General features: G+C 35.7%; 1 protein-coding gene across 1 annotated transcript in view; it reads right to left on the reverse strand.

Moving 5' to 3' along the window:
- LHFPL2 (LHFPL tetraspan subfamily member 2) overlaps positions 1-21,781 on the reverse strand; it is a 99,665-nt gene that overhangs the window by 35,697 nt on the left and 42,187 nt on the right. Inside the window, exons 2-3 of the mRNA XM_087927190.1 lie at positions 16,410-16,526; positions 11,383-11,446 (exon numbers count right to left, since the gene is read on the reverse strand). The gene's annotated coding sequence lies outside the window, so the exon portion shown is untranslated. The remainder of the gene's footprint in view (positions 1-11,382; positions 11,447-16,409; positions 16,527-21,781) is intronic.

The following is a 21,781-nucleotide window of genomic DNA, read 5'->3' on the forward strand; positions in this document are numbered from 1 at the left end:
GTCAAGCTTTTTTGGATTATGTGACAGTAAGTTGTATTGTGTTCATTAAAATCTTGCACAAACCACATGAAAAAGAGTTGCACTATTTTCAATATATATTCCAACTCAGCGACCACCATCACAATGAAAGCAGACTTGGGATTCAAAACATATAGACCCCTGTATGAAAAAAAAAATGGTCAAATTGAAGTGGGAAAATTGGAGTTCTAAAATATGCTTTTAATTTTCCACTTAATTTATGTTTGTAGGCTTCTGCTAAGCCTTGATGGCGCAGTGGTTAGAGTACAGTACTGTAAGCTACTCCTACTGCAATTTAGCAGATCGAATCCCACCAGTCTCAAGGTTGACTCAGCCTTCCATCCTTCCGAGGTGGGTAAAATGAGGACCCAAACTACTGGGGGCAATATGCTGACTTTGTAAACTGCTTTGAGAGGGCTGTAAAGCACTATAATGTGGTATATAAGTCTAAGTGCTATTGGTGTTATCAAAAAATTAGTCCTATTATGAGAAGAACAATTTATAGAGGGAAAAAAGACATAACAAAAACTTAAGAGACAGAATTTGCTTTCACCCTCTTAAGCAATTCTCATTGATAAGAATGAATACTAATCTTTTCACAGCACCCAGGCTTCCTTATCTGAGAATTAGTGCACAGATATAAGAAAGTGACTTAGAAAGAAAACAAACCTTCTCTGTTACTAAGCTATTTTCTCAGCTTTCTGGCATTCATGAATTAAGACTGACTAATAATCGCCTGTTTTTTCTCCTTTCCTCCCACTCCTGCACCCTGGATTCCAACTGGAACAGTTTACTAACCTAAAACAAAAGTTACATTAGGAGGATGGGGGAACACAGTAAAGACTAATATTACAACCATGGCATTTTCACTCTGTAAATGCAGGCTGTCTCATTACAACCATGTAATCCATACACTTGGATGTGATATGTGATATAGAATTATGTGAAAAATTAAACTCACTCCGTTGAAATGTTCCACTTTTTATTCTATTTCAATACAGAGGTATTTAATCTTCATTTCAACAATATCAGTAGATAAAGGATATGCCAGGAAGAAACCTCTGCTGTCCAAAAAGAGAATTAGGGCAAGGCTATAGTTTACCCATGAACACCTAGGCACAGCCCAGCTATTTCCTGAGAATGTCCTTTCAGAGAAACTGAATCTTTCAATAACTGTTAATCCAATGATTACTTTTGCTCACCAGGTAGTTAACAAAAATTTACGGGGAAAGATTACTGCTTGCCAAAAGAGAAAATGATTCCCCATCCAATCGGGAGCATACAACTAAAGTCTACAGATTAGCCAGATAAAGGCCCACTCAGCTAAATATAATTCATCTGTTGGCCAGCACATTTGAGAAAGCCTGTTTCTGTCTAAACCACAAATCTGGAGAACAGAACACCAGCAATCCTGACTGCAAAATGTTCAAGGTTTTAAAGGCAGCAACCTGAACTTTGATTTGGAAATAGAACAGTGAAGCCGTGGTAATAATGGAATCAACTGTCTTATCATAGCATTCTGGATTCGCTGAAATTTCCAGGCGGTTTTCCAAAGACCTTATAGAAGGCATTTCCGAACAGCCTGCCAAAAAGCAAGGCTCTTGCAGTCAAAAGAGAAATCCTATTATATACTCTTTCCAACATGCAAGAATTCTGCAGAAGGTGGGTAGGTGGAGGCGTACAACTTTATCAGTTTGTAATAAATATTCCAAATGCTGCAAAAATAATAATAAAAATAAGATCTTTTCCATCTTGAGAGATTTGGAACATCTTTTCATTATAAAATCCATCTACATTAAAAAAAAAAAAAGGGAAGGCATGGTATCTGGTTTCTAACAAATACCTGCCTGCACACATATACCTTGTTTCCTCTACACCTCTAGGAAAAAGCATGATGGTGCTAAATAAATAGAGAGAAGCAAATAAATGTATTTCTTCACTCAATAAATGAAAATCATGGTAATCATTATAATTAGCAATCCAGTTGAATTAAAGTGCACAAATCTGAAATGTATTTTCTGATCCAAATCCTAAAAACTATACAACTAGCAAGGCTTGCAGCTGGATTCCTACCAAATGTTAACCCATGGCAAGGTCACAAAATATTGTCATGCAAACACCTTGCTAATGTTACAACCATTGCAGGCACATCCATCAGATGAGATAATTTAGGACTCGTGTGCCAATTCCATTGGACTATTCCAATTTAAAGGTTTATGGACCATAGCCAATGCAGCCAAACTTTTTTTTATGTGTTCAACACTTGCACATCCAAGAATGGCTTTAGAAGTTCATTGGTAACTGTGTGGCAGAAGTGTTACATAGATGAACCTTACTACGCCAATAAGTAATTATGCATGTGATCTTTCAGGATAGTTCCATGTGGTTCATATTACAGTAGTCTGCACATGTGACTTGAGTGCAAGAAGGGACTCCATCCAGGAAAAGGCACAATTAGCACACTAGATGAATTTGAGCAAAGGTTCACCTGGTCTTTGAATAGCAGGTATGAGTGAAGGAAAACCAGCTGTGAACCAAAAATAGAAAATCTATTGCACCATGAATACCCAACTATACACAGGGTTGAGTTTCAAACTGTTCCTCCTTGTCCAGACTCCAATATCCTCAAGGCACTCAAACACAATTTGACAGTTGATTGATTGACCAGGTTAAGATGTGGAGTAAGATAGCATCAGCATACTATATCTAATCCCATGCCAATGAATGAACTCATCCAGTTTAATATAGATTTTTTTAAACAAGGGGAACAAGAACATAGGGTCCTGTGGTAGCCCACAAACCATAAATATGGATTCAATCTGTCCCCTCCTATCAATATCAGTTAGAACCAATCATAGAGAAAGGAAGAAAAACACTGCAACTCCCAATCTCAATTCCCATAGTTGATTGGAATGGGGAAGAAAGGCTTCAGCTCAAGATCAACCAAACAAGACAAAGTGATTATGGGTTTCAGGATTCCCTAATTCTGTGGATTCTCTATCTGTGATAGTGTTATATTCAGACAGAATAGTACATCATTAAGGAGTATTCTTTTTCTCTAGGCTGAAACAGCAGGTGGCAGCCATGACCATAAATCCATACTGTGCCCATTTCTAGGTTGGGGAAATCCTGCTTATGATCACTAATACCCTGGTCATCTTCTATATGGAGTATTTCAACATTCCCTTCCTTAGCTTCCTCCCACCACCAGATTTGACTCCTTATTTTTGCCCCATTAAACAAGGATCAAAAAGGTGTTTCAAGATCTGATATTGTACCAGTTTAGCTTGGATAAGAAATAATTAAATGTGAATAATTACTTTAAAATATCTATAAAGGTGCTATATGCTGTAGATAGGAAAGCACTTTTGGAATGTTTTTCTGCAGAAAGTAACATCCCGATAAAAGATTCAGTTTAAAAGATTCTGATTAGTAAAAAAAATTCAGGCAATATAAGCCCCTTGACAATACTTTCGACTAGTCTGCTTGAAAAGCACTGGTCATTAAGTAAAGGCTTTATGGCCAACTAAGAAGTAAAAATTTTGTATGTTCAGGGAGATGAAATACTGTATATCTTAACTCTATATAATCCATCCTAGAACATATAACAGCCTCCCCCCACTTCTGAAGCCTTGGGAAAGGTCGGAAATACAATCAATTATAATGTTTAGATTCTCATATTTGAAAATAAACAACAGCTACCTCTACCTGGAAATATAGGCTATAATTCCAATAAATTTGGAGGCTGGGGAAAGGAAGCTCTGCAATACATACACATGTAGCAAAAGAATGTAACCAACTACTCTGCACTTCAGAATAATTAATGTAAAAATAGATTACCACTTCCCCATCCAATGTAATCATGCTCATACTTTTCATCTAAGGGGCTGCCACAAAGAAGTGGGGGTCAACCTATTCTCCAAAGCACTTGAAAGCAAAACAAGAAGCCATGGATGGAAATTGATTAAGAAGTGAAGCAACGTAAAACTAAGAAGAAATGTCCTGACAGAACAATTAATCAGTGGAACAGCTTGCCTTCAGAAGTTGTAGTTGTTCCATCAGTGGAGGTGTTTAAGAAGAAACTGGATAATTACTTATCTAAACTAGTATAGGATCTCCTGCTTGAGCAGGGAATTGGATCTCCAAGATCCCTTCCAGCTAAGGTATACTAGAGAGAAAAAGGAAATCTAGCAATGTATGTATCAAATTCAACTTTCCTCAGAAACTGGTGTAGGGAAATATAAAAGGAAAGAATAATAGGTACATTGTCTTGAACTCCTGAAGAAAAGGCATGGTATAAATCTAATAGACAAATAAATAAATTTAATTTTTAAGTAGACTGATGCTGACGCTTATAGCAAGGGACAATTTTCAGTTTGGATGAATACAGAAATATTTATTTTTATTTTTAAAAATATCCTAAATTTACCATGGAAAAGAAATTAGGATATAAATACCAACAGGCTGACTGGGGAGTAAACCTTTTTCTCTCACACACATGCACATATAAGCCTCACCCATTAGCCACAAGAGAAGGAATGGTTTGAGAAATTACTTCGAAAGCCTCAAATTACAGGCTTAGCAGCAGATCCCCTCAGCAAAATATTTAGTATATTGCAAAATGAATCTGAATTATTTAATGTATATTGCCTCATTAACAGCAGATGTTTATGTGTGAGCCATAAATAGGATGTTTAAATACAAGATGAACAACAAAATCTTCAAAAGTTAATCAAAATTGAATCAGGTTAATCCTACACAAATCAAACACTAAATGAAGTGAAGAATCAAAATCAGCATTGAAGCCTCCACCATTTACTAACACTTCTGTATGTACAATATATTCCCTGCAATACATTTCTATCAGCTGAATGTAAATTAAAATTTGCAATTTCAAATCACTTGTCTGAAAAGTATATTACATCTCCGTTCATACACTTTCAGTCCAAAAACCTTGAAGCTTCTAAAATGGATCAAGCACCCCATTTACAAGCTGTCTATATTAATAATCTTTGTTGAAGTTGGAGGAACCAACATTAATATACTAGCAATGTAGCCAGCAGCTATTTATCGTTTTGCAGTTCTGTATTTTTAAAGAATCCATTGTTTGAAATTATGCAGTTCGTCAAATCTTCCCCATGGATAATTATTAAACTGTGATTTTCATGTTTCAAAAATGTTGAATTAAACCAAAAGTGCTTTAGTGATACTTAAAATTACTTTATAATGACCTATCAATCAAAAGATATACCAAGTACAATACTGTTTCAAATTTAGATAGGCAGATAGAGTAAAACTATATTGATCTTTTCCCCCAAAATATAAATTAGTCTTTATTCAAAGGTATATCTCCATGATGGTGAACCTATGGCATGTGTGCTGGAAGTGGCACGCAGAGCCGTTTCTGCCAGCACACAAGGTCACCTGGAAGAGCCCCACTGCGCATGCACACCTCCCACCAGCCGATTGTCAGGTATCTGCCGTGCATGTGTGGGGGAGACATGCGCATGCATGCACAGAGGCATGTGGTGTGCAGGGGTTGCATGTGCATGTGTAGAGGTACACACACAGGGGGGTCACATGGGTAGGGGTGGAGGGAGTCATGCATGCATTGCATCATGGATGCAGGCATGTGAGTGCGCACACACGCGCACACTTTTGGTACACAACACGGAAAAGGTTCGCCATTACTGGCATATATTATTGAACTGCTTCCATAGTCATGCTGGACATGAAATTACTAACATCATTTACTGACCTGGAGAAGGATGATGATAATGATGATGATAAGAACAACAACTCAGGTCCTTGGGAAGGAATCGATGGTGGATAAAAATGCCAAATTCAGTTTAAACATCTGGCTGAGTGTATAACCAACCACAATAATAGTTTTGAAATAATAGAATTGAAATAATTCAATTCCAGCGGATAGCAAATCAGCACCAATTCTACAAAACCCTTGAAAATAAGAAAGAGCTGACCACAAATAATAAAAAGTCTTCCAAGGAATAGACCTCAATATTCTAGAAAAGTCTAAAATATTACCTAAACAAGGTATTTGATCATGAAGTCATAACACTTGGGGTATAAAAATTAAAAGAGGGGTTCATAAATTCAGAAATGTAACTGAGTAAAACATTTGGCCACAAAAAAAATAAGAAACTAGTAAGAATTCATAAGTTTACGTAAGTTGCATATATTCTCAAAACATACTAATATGGCTAATATAAAATGCAACCTACTAAATTTAAAATATTGTCTAACGGTTTAGCAAAGAAGAAAATGGTGATTTCTTTCAGCTCCTTCATACTACGTTGTTCTTTGATGAAAACTGAATTTCATGGCCAGAACAAGAGGTTCTTTGTAGCTCAAAAACATATTTAGGCTTGTCTCTTTTCCAGAGAAAATAGGGCAGTTTCTTGTTTCTAATCTAATCTAATCTCGTTCTGAGTAAATAGACTGTCACCTTCTTCACTGCACTGCCAGCTTTGGGTCCTGATCAATTGGTCAGAGGATAGAAATAGATACATCAATCTTTACAAATGAACCTCAGAAGGGAACAATGTGAATCCTTCTTTCTTTTCTCGTGAAAAATCACAGCATATCTTAAAGATTATTTTACTCTTAATTATAATTACCTTAGGCAGAAAGGCAGAAATCACATTATTAAGGATAAAACTTTCAGAATAAGAATTGTCCTGAACAATCAAATTGTTTTTAAAATAATCCAATTCTTTGGAAGTGAAAAAGAAGAAGATTCCACAGGGAAAAAAACAGGAGGCACCCTTGTTCTGAATAGAGCAGTTGATAGATCCACTGGAAAAACTTACTTACACCACAACAATTCTAAAGATTGGGTACAAATGTATGCATTAGTGACAACTGAACTGTTTAGCCACAATAAATGTATCAGTCTTTCATTCTGAGGCAAAAAATTATAATCATATGAAATCTATGTGTGCGTATGTATAAATTGCATACACAGATGCAAAAATTGGCAAGTGACATTATTTCCTCTTTACGTAAGTTTTGATTTTTTCTTGCTCATTCTTGTTTCTCAAGGTCACAACAGAAATATTTAGCAGTAACCTTCAATTTTTTGTATTTTTTTGTGTGTTTTGGGATCTACTGAGCATGTTGATACCTTCTCTATCTCCCAAAGGCCATCTGTTGATTTACGGTTGCCCAGGATTCTGCAGCTATTCTGCTTTGAGAATAATAAGGGATGGATTTTAAAATAAAATGGCCAGCATCATACTGCCTTGTGCATTTGTATCCACTGCTGGCATTTCTGCATTTGAAAAATTACTTTAGTTCTGGCAGCACTTTCTCAAAAAAGACATTATATTAGTGTAAAAGATGGAAGGTATGGAAAACAAAGCAAGCAAGAGTGTGAAAAATGTTCTCAGGACAGAAAAGTACAGCAGCGTAGTTTTTCATCTTGAGAATTAAGCTGAATGCTTGGCACAAGTAAACTGCATGGGATTTTTTTCCCACGAGGAGGAGGAGCGGGGGGAGGAGGAGGAGAAGGAAGAGAAGAAAGGTGGACCCTTGGCAGTCAGATTTCAGACCAGGGCAAAGAATGGCAATTGCTTGGTTCCACTTGTGGATGAACTATGGAGAGAGTAAGTTTGGGGATTGTCCTCCTTAATGCCACAGGAGCTTTTGATGCAGGTAGTCCTTGACTTACACCTGAATTACTTGCCTTAAGTAGTTGTGATTGTAAATTGAGGCAGCCACATAACCAGAAGTAATTTTATGGCTTTTTTTATGAAGGTTGTTAAGTGAACACTATGATCATAAAGTGAACCGATTCATTTGAATGGGTGCTGCAACTGAATTCAGTGCTGGATGCCACAAACTAGCAAAAAAAAAAAAGCCCATAGCGAATTGTGGTCATGTGACTGTGGAACACTGTGTGACCACCGAACATGCAGTGGTGTCATGGGGGAGGGGCTAACCTTTTATGACTGTTGGGGGTGCTTTACAGGCCTTTCATAACTCCTTCACACCTATTCACATTATAAATTTGTTTGAACATATTTGAACTGAATATATGAACAGCACTGCCCTGTGAGATTAATCACTCTCTTTAAAAAAGATAAAACAATACTATTCAGTTTATCTACGTCTTCTGCGGGACAAAGTGAAAGCATAGAAAAAACTTCTGGTAATTTTAAACAGGTTAAATGCTCAGGTAGTGATTCTTGTCAGAAAATGATACCAATATTTATCTAGAAAGAAAAAAAAGACTAACAAACAAAATGAAAAAGAGCTTTCAAGTTTTAAATTTTGAGATCACCCAATTAGGGAAGTTGTTAAGAAAAAAGTGACAGATGGAAAAAGAGGAAGTTCAAACTTAAGGCCAGCTATTTCAGCCATAATGCCTGAAGTTCAAATAAGTCCCATGCTGGAGACAGTAGACAAAACACATGAGTCAGACTATGTTGTCAGCACTAGCACTGAGAAACAAAGAATGTCTTGCGTTCCTGTTTTCATTTAAGTGCAGAATATATTCACAGACACTCAGGATTGTGTGAATAACATGCAATGTTTTATATGTTAAAATGCAGTAAAGATAGGTTAAAAAAACCTGGAATAAATGAGAAGAGCTTTTTTTCAGTACAATACAGTTCCTATTTCAGAAACATTCTTAGGAATGAAAAGATGCTTTTTGGCAGGATCTATTTAGCTAATACACATATTAATTATTTGAGATATAACAATTAAAAATGTAAATATTCCTACAACTCCAAGTCAATTCACAGATTCATCTGCTTAAGTTTTTTGGTAGCAATATGGAAGATATTTGCTGCTGATTTCTTGTGGAACTTTTTTAAAAAAAATTCTCACTAGAATATAGTCCTGGAATTACCAGGAAATATTAACTGGACTTCTGAGCCCAGACAAGGTTGGTTACGTGTTAGCATCTGCTGGGGACAGGAGGTAATGTACCTAAAAGCATGTTATACAGAAGATAACAGGACCTGCTATGTTGCTGAACATAACTTTGATAAACAAAGGAGATGAAATCAAATCAATCACCATTTGCCAGAGATTCCAATTATTACTTTTCAAGTAGAATAGGAATAATATAGGGTAGTTTATGCAATGGAAGAATGAAGACTTATCAAAAGAGATTGCAGGCAAAACACACCAAATCCCCTTCTCTTTAATTGCCAAGGCTGTATGCCTTCATATGATAAGGGGCCTGAATAGATATGCAGCTGGTGTGTGTCTTGTGAAAAAGGAGGGGTTGTATTTTGTCTTGGTTATGGGAAAAGCAGCCTTCCAGCTGTATAAATGGTACTTGGCTGCTCTCCATATAAATATTTCCACCTGGCCTCAATGGAGTAGGGAAACAGTTGGGGGCTATGGAAATGATGTAATTCCCAAAGCAGAGGCAGAGTTAAAGGCAGACAGTCCATCAATCAGAGCTCAGCAAGCCCATGCACAAGATCTCTCAAATTACCACTTCACACCAAGAACCTGCTGAAAACATCCCCTTTTAACATCTGCTAATCAGATTGCTTCTCAGAAACCTGCTACAATTATACCTGTTATTGCTAAAGCAATGTGGAAAGTGGGGCAAGGGAGGGGGGGTGTTGCATGTCTACAGCTGGGCATTTAGTAAAACAGATGGACTGTATCTGAAGCAAGGGCTCTCTTTGAAGTCCAGTTCTTAACCATGAGAATGAGACCTAAATGAAGCTGGCTGAAATGATGGCCTTGAACTAATCATCAATAGCTCATATGATACAGTCAACAGAAATGCAGGTGGTGCAATAGGTAAGATGTTGGACTAGAGACCAAGGGAGAGTTGAAGCCTGAGGCATGAAATCTGGTTATTGATTTTGGGCCAGTTGCGCTCTCTTGTCAGCACTGCCCATCTCTCAGGTTGGTTGCTGTGGGGAAAACAGGAAGAAGGGGTATGGGTAGTATGTTTGTCACCTTGAGTTGAATATGAAAAAATAGGCAGGATAAAAATCTAAAAAAAAAAAAAAGTAAAGTCTAGGCCACAGATGTCAAACTCACCACATAATGTTGCCGTCATGTGACGTGTCACAACATTTTCCCCATTCGCGGACCTGGGGTAGGCATGGCCTCCATGTGACACATCTGGCCCACGGGCTGCCAGTTTGACATCCCTGGTTTAGGTAGTAGAATTTGGAGAGACCCAGTCAGAGTAACAACTCCTCTATTTGCAGCAGGTTTACAAAAATGAAAACACCCAGATGTAAAGAATGTAAATGTCTTCAAGGATTCCTACTTCATATTAACATTTGCATGATGTGATTCAAGATATTTGATATAGACTACAATCTAGAGTAGAGGGTTTTTTTTTTTCTGGTTAACAGTATAAGATGAGCACTCTCACAGAATCAAAACCACACAGGTAAGGTTCTGCTGTTAGAAAAATAGGGACCATAGTTGGTGCAGACCATAGTTGTGTCAGATCCATTTAGCAGAAGGCAAACTGATAAATGCCAATATTCCTACTGTCCCATTAAGCCCTCTCTTTTTCCTTTTGCAGGCCCATTTTCAAACAAGCACTGATTTACAGGCATTTTTTATTTTTATAAAAAATGTCTATGAAATCTATGCATCTATGTTCCTGGATCACAACTCCCTGCACACAAGCCCTGGTTAGGCTACCTGATAAACAGCCTCCAAGAGGGATTACTGAAGATCCCATTGGTCAAAGATCTCCCATTGGTCACATGACCCCAGGACACTGCAACTGTCATAGATACATGCTACTTGGCAAGTATCCAAATTTTGATCATGTAACCATGGGGATGCTTCAACAGTAATTAAGTATGAAAATCAGTCATAAATCACTTTTTTCAGTGCTGCTGTAACTTTGAACATTCACTAAATTAATTGTTGTATGTCAAGGACTACTACTATTAGGAGATGTGGTGATGGCAACTAACTGGGATGAATTAAATAGGAACGGGATAAACGCATAGAGAACAGATTTGTTAACTGCTGTTGTTTGGAAGACTCAGTGTTTCCTTCCAGGTTAGGTAGCCTACTTCCAAATTACAACTGAAGGCAAACAATAGCAAGAGAGAAGTATGCCTCCATTTTCTGTTTGAAAACAACCCAAAGAAATGAGGAAAACATTTCTACGATGGTCTTGGTCTGATCCAGCAAGGTATTATTTTATAATTACTGCAGATTTCAATATAGAACCATCATATTAACTATAAGTGAACTTCTAATGAAAAACTATCTTTAATTTCCATGGTTGCTCCCAAATTCTGAGGGGCTCTCATAAAGGCCTTTTGAATAAAATAAAATAAAGAATAAAATTAAATTTAAGCTTATTTAACGAAGAGAACACTCCATTTTACTTACCTGATCAATATATCAGAGTCCTTCCTTTTGAGAAAAAGAGGACTGCCCTTCAGAAAGGATGTTTCTGGGGAAGAAATATTAGCATAATGTAAGAAAAGCTGTATTAGGGCGGAGCTGGCGTCGCGACGATACGGCTTGAGATCTTGGGAGGTCTGAGATCACTGCTGATATCTTTGCTCCTGGACGGTCCTATCAAATCTAAACCGTCCCAAAGAGACAGTGAAAGTGAAGAGCGCATCCTGTTGATCCCAGGGATACCACAAAGTCCCTGGTAGATCCGGGAGAAGGTCTTCTTGCCAGTGTCAAAGAGGCAGCCATTAAAGCTGCTGAAGTTGGGACAGCTCTGAAACGGAAGAGAACAGAAAGAGAGAGTGTGCCGGTTTGGTGAGAACTTTTTTTTTTTTAAAAGATCTGAAAGGACACCCTAAGGAAAAGAATCTGTAAAAGTTTTGACAGAAGTGATTAAGCGGCGATTTTAAACAGGAATGTCAAAGTAATGTTTTTTCTCTCATTGCTGGATTTTCTATATATGATCTTGTATTTTAAAACTGGACTGTTTTTTTCATTTATATCTATTTTTTTCTTCTCCTTTTTGATTTTGTAATATTTTAGGCTAGAGGCTCCCTTTAGTTATTTCATTTTTAAAAAAAAAAATAGTAACACTGCCAACTAGAGGCTTGAAAATATTCTATTTCCCTGTGACCAGACAAAGCTGAGAAAGAAAGAATTGAGACTCTTTTTCAAGGACATTGCTACTTGATAAGATAGAGGGAAGAGCATGGGAGAGTATTATTGCAGGTGCTCTTCTGGGTTTCTATCAACAGCTGGAGTCTGGTGTTGAAACGTAGGGGGGGGGGAAGGTGATAAGTTTTTGGAGAAGAGAGTTATAATAAGAACCTTGGATAATCAAACAAAGTGCAGTGTGCCCTTTTTACTTTTCTTAAGTTGTGCTATCCCTCCTCACCAGCTTTATTGTATTTTTTTATCTTTTTTTTTTTGTAATAACTATTTGGAGTTTTTGGCTTTGTTGGAGCTTGTCTTTGTTTTTCTTTTTTCTTTTGGAAGTCCATCTCTATGTTTGCTTTTTATTTTAAAGGGAAAGCCTTAAAAGCCTTTTTTTTCCCTTTCCTGGAATATTTGTTTTTTCATCTACCTTTCTGGTTTATTTTTATGCACTTTTTTCTATTTGAGATCTTTCAGTTGGATTAAGGTGCTGAAGAACCTGAAGAATTTTTCCTTTTCCTTTTTTTTTCTTAAGTCTTTTTCTTTATCTAACTATTGATTGGATTAAGGTATACAAGAACCTGAAGAAATTTTGTCCTCCCTTTTTTTATTATTATTATTGGCCTTCTTTTTTCTACTATTTTTATTTTGAACTATAATTGGTTACTCCATAATTGGATTAAGGTTTAGAAGAACCTGAAGATTTTGAATTGCTTAAAATGAGTAGGAAATTTATAGCTCCTGATTCTTCAACTTCTACTTCTTCCTCTCCACCATCTGGAGGACAACGTTCAATACAGACAATGTTAAAGCAAGAAAAAGAACAAAAGTGACTCTGCAGATGATTATGCAAGGAATTCAAAATATTCAAGCAAGATCAGAGAATATTGAAAAGAGAATAGAGAACATCGAACAAAGAACAGAGAACATTGAACAAAGAACAAGGAAAACCGATGAAAAAGTGGAGAACATCCAACAAATGATGTTGAAGTATGATGAGATTCCAAAAAATTGAAGAAGATAAACGAACAGACAAGAAGATTGGAGATATTGATAATAGATTAATGGTGGTTGAACAAGATAAAAGTGGTATGTTGAGATGGGAGATGGATAGATCAGAATTCTATCTTAGATTCTAAAACGTAGAGGAAGAAAAAGGACAAAACCTAGCTGAGATAATGATAGAAATACTGGCTGAAGCTTTGGAAATAACTCAAGAGAAGATGATGGATGGAATAGATGAGGTTTATCAAGTTTTCACAAGATGTGCGATGAGAAATAGCTTACCAAGAGAAGTTCACATTAGATTTACAAAGAAAGCCATTAAAATGCAAATATTGCAAGTGGCAAGAGAAAACAATGAAATACAAAGACAAGGAGATTGTGGTCTTGAAACAAATACCCAGAAGAGTGAGAGAGATGAGAAGAGAATACCGATTCCTGACTAAAATGCTACTTAAAAAAGAGGTGAATTATAGATGGCTGATTCCAGAAGGTTTAATGTTCACATGGCAAGAACAGAGACATAGAATCGACTCAATTGAGAAAGCGGAATTATTTTATACAGAATTTTTTGGAAGGAAAGAGGAAGAGGCAGAAAAAGAGATCTCACTAACTGAATTCCAAGAGGACTGCCAAATGGCGACTGAAAAAGAAGAAGGCGCAGTAGGTGGAAAGGTGGAAGCCAAAGAACAATGTGAACTAAGATCTATGAGAGCTGCTAAACTTAACTATAAAATATAACTTCGGAAGAGAAAAAAATGATTACAATTAATATAAATGGACTTAACTCAGCCGTTAAAAGAAGGAAAACCTTTCATAAATTAGAGAAATTAAAATTTGATATAATTTGTCTACAAGAAGTACATATTAAAAAACAATATGAACAATTTTTGGTACAGCCAAAATTAGGGAAAATATTTACTTCCTTGACCCAATGAAAAGAGGAGTGGTTTTATATATTAAAGAGACCACCCCAGCAAAATTGATCTATACCGATGATGATGGAAGAATACTAATGGTGGAAATAATGGACAATAATATGAAAACAGTCCTGATTGCAATTTATGCTCCGAATGACAAACAAGAAGAATTCTACAAAAAAATTACATATGAAAATAATTGAACTGGACTATGCTAATATAGTTATGATGGGAGATTTTAATGGAATTGTAGACAATAAATTGGACTATACAGCACAGAAAACAATAAAGCAAAACAGAAAGACTCTCCCTAAATCTTTTTTTAAAATGGTAGATGAAATAAACTTAAAAGATACATGGAGATAAAGAAATGCTAAAACTAAAAATACATCTTCTATTCAAATAGACACTTATCATGGTCCAGAATAGATAGGATATGGATGTCAACAGAATTAATATCTAATATTCAAGAAATAAATATTGAAACAAGTACTTGAGCAGATTACAATCCAATGACAATTAAATGGAAAGGACAAAAAAGAAGATCTAGATGGACGTTAAATAATACTATTTTAAAGGAAAAAGACTTCACACAGTGGATGGAGAAAGAATTGGCTTTTTTCTTTAGGGAAAACAAAAAAGAAGATTTCTAATTTAACTACAGTGATTCACTTAACAACAGTGGCAAGAAAGGTCTAAAATGGGGCAAAACTCACTTCACAATTGTTTCACTTAGCAACAAAAAATTTGGGCTCAATTGGGGGCGAAAGTTGAGGACAACTTGTACCTCGATGTTTTCCAGTCATCACAAGGATGACCTAAATGAGTGATTAACAATATTATCATTTGCAAATAAAATTACCATAGGTCTCCTAAAGGTCCTTCTCAATGCTGGCAAATCTACATGGCGTTCTGCCCAAATACATTATGAACTCAGAAAACATTAACCCAGCTAGCTGTATCTTTTGAACTACACAGGATAATTGCACTGGACCAAATTGCATTAGAGTCAATATTAACAAAGCAGTTCTCTTCCTTAGCTATAAACCTTATCCTGCTTGGGCAGTCTTCTCTAAATTGATGTCCAGGAGAAGACATAACCCTAGAATTCCAGGCCAGCTGATTTAGGGTACCGAAACAGTTTGGTGGTTGAAGTTTAACCACAAAAATCTGGCTGATTTAAACTGCACCATGTACCTCCCAGAAAGCTTCAATAAAACTGCATTTGCAATGTTTCTACACTTTTTTAAATGTCAAGATTTAAATATATAGCGTACAAACATCCTGAGACATTTTTATCTCTAGCACCTAGCATTTACTACATCCTCCCCAATGTTTTTTCTTAATAGCCGGCCACCACTATTAAGTCTTTAATATTAACTAGATTTATGAATACAAAGAAAAATAAAACTGAATTAGGGAGCAATTCCCCTTATTAAGTCTAGAACTAACCAAATAGTCTACTTTTGTTTTACATTTTTTACATTTCTGGGTTTAATTAAATTCCCTTGGTTTTCATTCACTTCTGAACAGCACTGACGCTCTTATTTATTGATTGCTTTCCAGAAAAGGGGAAGAACTTGCAAAACTGGTGTTCTCTGATGCCAACAAAACAAACATAAGATCAGTTTGTTGGTTTAGAAGGAGTTAACATTGCACGCATTTTTTTAGATGAAGTCCAGCTGCAGGATTAGTGGGAATGTTATAAGTAGTTAACAATATACCACAAAGAACTTTTTCTTTCTTTCTTTTTTCTTTTTGTCATCCTGCAATTCACTGTAGGGACTTCATTATTTAAATACTCTTAAGAGCCTACCCATTACTTTCACAAAAAATAGTCTGTTCTATTTGTTACAAAATAAACAGAATCTTTCTAGTTTTACAGGCTCTTTGTCATCAGCTTTAGAAAGGTGGTAAAGATAAGTACTCTTTTTCAAAAGCTATGGCTCTAACATTCTGCCAAGTTAAATTTTATTCTCTCAAGCTGATTTCTTTTCCAATTTTGTCTAGTTAAGGCAATCCTGCCTTTATGACTAAGAGGCTACTCCACAGATGTTATTTTTTTACATTTTTTTTCTTCTGCTTTCTCTTGTTATGGAAAATTACAGAAAAAGCTTATCTCATAAACAAATAGTCACTCTCTCAGCTTACAATATCCATGAAAATATATCACATCCATACAATGATTATATTTTCTCGGAAAAAATGAAGGTCAACCCTGGAAAGGAGGCAAATCTAAAAAGTCCATAAGGATAAAATAACAACAGCACTTAAGACTTATATACCACTTTTATAGTGCTTTATAGTGCTTTACAGCCCTCTCTAAGTAGGTTAGAGAGTCAGCATACTGCCCCCAACAATTTGGGCCCTCATTTTACCCACCTAGGAAGGATGGAAGGCTGAGTCAACCTTGAGCCTGGTGAGATTCGATCTGCCAAATTGCAGGCAGCTGGCTGCAGGAGAAATAGCTTGCAGTACTGCACTCTGACCACTGTACCACTATAAAAAAACCCCAACTGTTTATAACTTGCTTTACACAAAAGAAAATTCAAGAGCAAATCAAGAAAATAACTACAGCTAGTCCTCAGCTTATAACAGTCCATTTAGTGACCATTCAAAGTTGCAATGGCACTGAAAAAGCAATTCATGACCATTTTTCATACTTATGACCTACTACCTTATGACATACTTATGATCATGTGATTTACATGTGGATGCTTGATTGCTTGAAAACTGATTCACATTTATGACAGTGGCAGTATCCCGGGATCATATGATCCCCTTTTACAACCTTTACTTTTCCTATCTTTCACAGAATGAAATAGAATCTAATTATTTACACTTCCAGCTTTGATTTGAAAGTTTTATTCAGAAAACGTGGTTTAAAATCTAATATAATTTTATTGCATGTTTATTACAATAGAAATTATAACATAAAAAGTATCAAAACACCTCCCCTGAATAAGGTAAGATTTTTCTTATGACAATATTCTTTCTTCTGTTTTTCCTTAATGTCCTTATACCACATAGGATATTATCTGTAATTTTTACTGAAATGCAGAACATGTTGACTTGATAAACTGTCTTCTTCTTAATACTTTTAGCAAAACTCTGAATGTCCTCTAAATACCTCTAAACATATTGGTGTGTGTACTGATTATCTCTGCTTCTGCTGGTACTGTCCAAATGCTTTACACTTCAAATCCTATTATAGCCTGCAAGAATAACCCAAAGCCTGGAAATTAAATCACAACTAAAAACATTCTCTTCAATGGGTTTTCCCCCCAGAAATTTATTCTATTAGTAAGGCAATACAACTATTTTAAGACTTTGTGAATCAAATAAATAGTCTCCTTCTCAACCTCAGCAACTTTAAAATACCTGGACTTCAACTCCCAAAATTCCCCAGCCAGCATATTGAAGTCCACATATCTTAAAGTTGCTAAAGTTAAGAAAGGTTATATATAGCATTATCTGATAGCTAAGCTCAGTGGTATCCAATCAAAACCTTTGCCATTCAACAAAGGAAAACCAACTGGTTGCAGCTGGTATGTTAACAGGAAGAACTCCAGTCTACAAACTTAAGAATCGTTCATATGTGCATACCTACTTTGAAGCATGGTTTCTCGTGCTATTGGATTAGAGATTGATCCAGAACAGTATTATAATGGCTTCAGGTCCTCTTTAAAGCCGTATTTTGCCTATTCTGTAGCGGCCAAATGACACTTATTTTTTTAGTTTATTAATTTATATTTCCTGTTACTTAACTGCAATGTTATTTGTAAAAGTAGGAAAAATACACCTTTCTCTTTTCATTTCACTGCTTCATGGTATTTTGCTTGGACACTATTAATATATGACTCCATAAATTTGCGTATACATATTATACATTAGGACAGAACCCATTTACACTTATAAACTTAGAAGATTCTTGAATCTAGACCTTGCTGATGACTTGGTGGGAACTTTCTTCTGCCTACACACACATTTATTGCATGAGTAGGCATGGCTTATGTGAAACTCTTTGCTTTCCGTTTGTTTTCCAGGACTGTATCAACACATGTCTTTAAGAGCCTCTCCTTTGAAGAGTACTTAGTTCTCCTTCTGCTCATCAAAATGTGTTATTTTTCTCAACTCTCTTTCAGAATCCTTAATTTGTTCAGCAAGCCAAAAGTCATCCCATCACAGAAATCCAGCCTTTAGATCACAAGATGGTCATTTCCTCTGAGAAATAACCCTGAGTAATATGACTCTTAAGAAGTGTCTTAATTCTATCTGGAGAAAAATTGCACCTGGAACTTTTAGATGCAAAACATATGCTTTATGTATTTTTTTTCAGAAATAAAGTTGGAGAGAGGAGGAGACTTTAATTGTTCCCATTTCCTTTTATGCATCTTCCCTGAGCACTATGGCAACATCAAAACTAGAAAGGCAGCCAACAGCTAAGTATTGTGGCTCTGAACTCTCATCAAGACACAATAAATCCAATTTATGAAGCACATAGAAATAATGGGATCCTAGCTAAAAAAATAAATTCGTAAGTCATTGAAAAAGAGGGAGAAAGATATATGAACTACTACTGGGTAATGCATTCTAATAGTTTGGGATTCCAATTGAAAAACATCTGCTTCTTGGTGTTATTAGATTACATATACAACAACCAGAGTATGACTTAGGTCATTAACAAATTTCAGCACTAAAGCTAAGCTCAGAAATGAATTTGGGATAATTGGATTTGAAAAAATATTATTCATATCTTGAAGTATGCATTCACTCCCACTGCTTTCTCATACCCACACAATACCATACATATCAGTATCCATAAACTGCAATTGCCAGACCACCTGGAAAAATACATTAATACATCTGGCAAGTTACTAACAGATGGATGACAATAGCCAGGTCTTGATCCTGCAGACAAAGTTAGAAAAATAGTCTGAATCATAGCCACAAGCATTTTGAGACCCCAGGAGCAAAACTGAGCTCAGAATTATTCTGGGCCAAAAGCCTATTCCTTCAAAGAAGGTATGACATAATACATAGACTGGGAATTTCCTCATCTAGCTGACTTGCTGAGTTCCATAACAACAAATCTTCCTTGTTTGGATGAAGCACATGTTTATTCATTCTTACGTTCAGGACTGAATAATAGATTTATTGTTTATAGCTGAATCAACTGAGATACCAAAATTTCCTATTGATCCTAAAAAGCCAAGATGAAACTTCAATCTTTCCCAATATCAGGGTTTTTTCCAATGTCCTCTTTCTCAAAGTATTTAACCTTCAACTTCAGTATTTGTTCCTTCCAAAAAACAGTCAGGGTTGATTTCCTTTAGGACCCAACTGCTACAAATGGCTAAATAAAACTGATATTATTTTCACATTATATCATTCAAAGTGGAGCTTAGCCAATAAATATTGGCTTGAATTATATTCTGCATTTCTTCCAGGAGTTTGACTCAGTATACATAACACTCCTCTAATTTTTCACCAGTCCAACCCTGTGAATTAGATTGTCCTGAAAATCAGTAAGTGATCATGGAAAGAATGAATTTCAATCTAGGTCTCCCTATATTACTCTACAACATTAAGCTTAATGTTTATGATTTTGGCTTGTAAAAGAAAGAGCGAGAAAACACATTGTATGCATGTACTTATTTGTACTACACAAATATCCTCCATGAATAGCAAACAAGATTTCACCACCACTTCCTGTAATTTCTGTGCAATATATAAAGAAGAGAATAGGATAACAAACTTAAAATTGAGAATGTACAGCCAATCAATAGCATACACTATAAATGGTATTATATCAATAATGATTTAAAAGGTATACAGGTAGTCCTCAACATAGGAACACAATTGGAATCAAATTTCCATTGTTAGGTAGGGCGGTTGTTAAGGAAGTTGCACTCAATTTTAAGATCTTTTTTGCCATAGTTAAGCGAATCTCTGTAGTTGTTAAGTGATTCATGCAGTCATTAAATGAATCCACTTTTTTCTATTGATTTTTGCTTATTGGAATCTAGCTGTGAAGGTTGCAATTGGCGAGATCACATGATCACAGGATGCTGCAAGAGTCACAAATACATGCTGGTTGCCAAGCATCCGAACTTTGATTGTGTGATCAAAGAGAATGCCGCTATGGTTATAAGTATAGGATCAAGTTGTAAGTCACTTTTTTCAGTGATGCTGTTAAGTTTGAAAACTGTGGCTAAATGGATGGTTATAAGTTGAGGACTACTGTAAATGTCAATATTTAAAATCAGATTTTGAGAACAGGAAAACAGAGAAGGCAAAAAAGAGAAAACATTTTCTTTTCTTTTTATTCAATTATTTTCAGATTTTTGAAATCTATGCTGAAAAGATCAGTCCTTCATGTTCAAGAAAACATATCTTCAGAACAGCTGGACCTAAGATTAGAATAGTGAATGGAAAGGACAGCACATGTGAAAAGAGCTTAAAAACATATTTCACTACCAGCCCTATATATTTATAATATATTCTATTGTTTCTTTGTCATTTTACTTGCAGCTGGTGAAGAAGGGAAAAAAAACACACCTAAATGAACTCAATGTATATACACACAACAGTCCCAAGGGCATTGTCCAATCTTTATTAAGCTCTGTCTGGCTTCAAAACATCTGGAGTTGACAGTTTTTGAATTTGTCTGGCTAAACAAAGGATCCCCCTTTCCTCACTGCCAATACTAGGGAAGATTTAATGCGTCTCTGACCAGAAAGCTGAAACTCAATCCAACATTTTCATAAAATGATTCACAGACATTAAAGAAACTTTTAAAGGAAGTGTGAGCTGAGCAAGTGTGAAAGCATATCACTGTAGGCACCCAGCCTTTAAAATTACCTAAAATTAAAAACAATACTAAATTACAGATGGCTATCAATTAAAGTTGAAGAAATCAAATCATGAAGGAAGAACATGGTCAAGTATATTTCTATATCTTTGTAATCTGTTTAATTTTTTTCATTTTATCCTATAAATTCTGAAAGTATTCATGAAGATGTGAATATATATATTTAAAAGCTTATTTCTACATGTCTTTCTGCAGTCTGTATTTGCTTTCTTCATAGGCATTCTCAGAGATATACAGAGACATCTGTAAGTGAATGAGCATTTTCCCTAAGTTGCCTTTTGAAGTTACTGTTGCAGCTGGCATATCCTGTTATCTGAGTGCTCTGGACAGCTAAATGATAAGTCTTAAGATAAGAGAGCTGGAGGATCAAAGAAATTGAGAAAGTTAGGGAAATAGAGAAAGTGGAAGAGACAAGAAAGTCCAACAGTTATTCTCTCTATAATTCAGACTAAATTGCTCAAGTATCTTTCAGTGAGCATGAAACTGGTCTTATTAACTCCTTGCTGAGCAACATATGGCTCTTTGGGTCTGGTTTTGTTCACTTAATTACCTTTAACTACTTGTGGGTAATTTGCCATTGTATTAATAAATCATTATCTGTGCTTAATATTGTAACTAAAAATAAATCAATGTTGGAAGTCTGTTTCCCCAATTAGCAAAATAAACTAGCAAAATCTCACAGGACACCCAAGAGCCAATCAGTCAGCCTTTCTTTTTTTAAAAAAAGTAAAGTTTTATTTGGGTTTTCACACACAAAATACAAGTAAAACTCTTTTCTGAAAATTGCATGGTCCCAGGTTGAACTTCTTTATACAGACACAAAACTCAATTTCATGCTCCTTTTTGAATTCTATTCCATATCTTATACTATTTTAAATTT

The sequence above is a fragment of the Pseudonaja textilis genome, chromosome 2, assembly GCF_049901715.1.
Source record: "Pseudonaja textilis isolate UNSWEBS1 chromosome 2, rPseTex1.2, whole genome shotgun sequence".
Classification (NCBI taxonomy): Eukaryota; Metazoa; Chordata; class Lepidosauria; order Squamata; family Elapidae; genus Pseudonaja; species Pseudonaja textilis.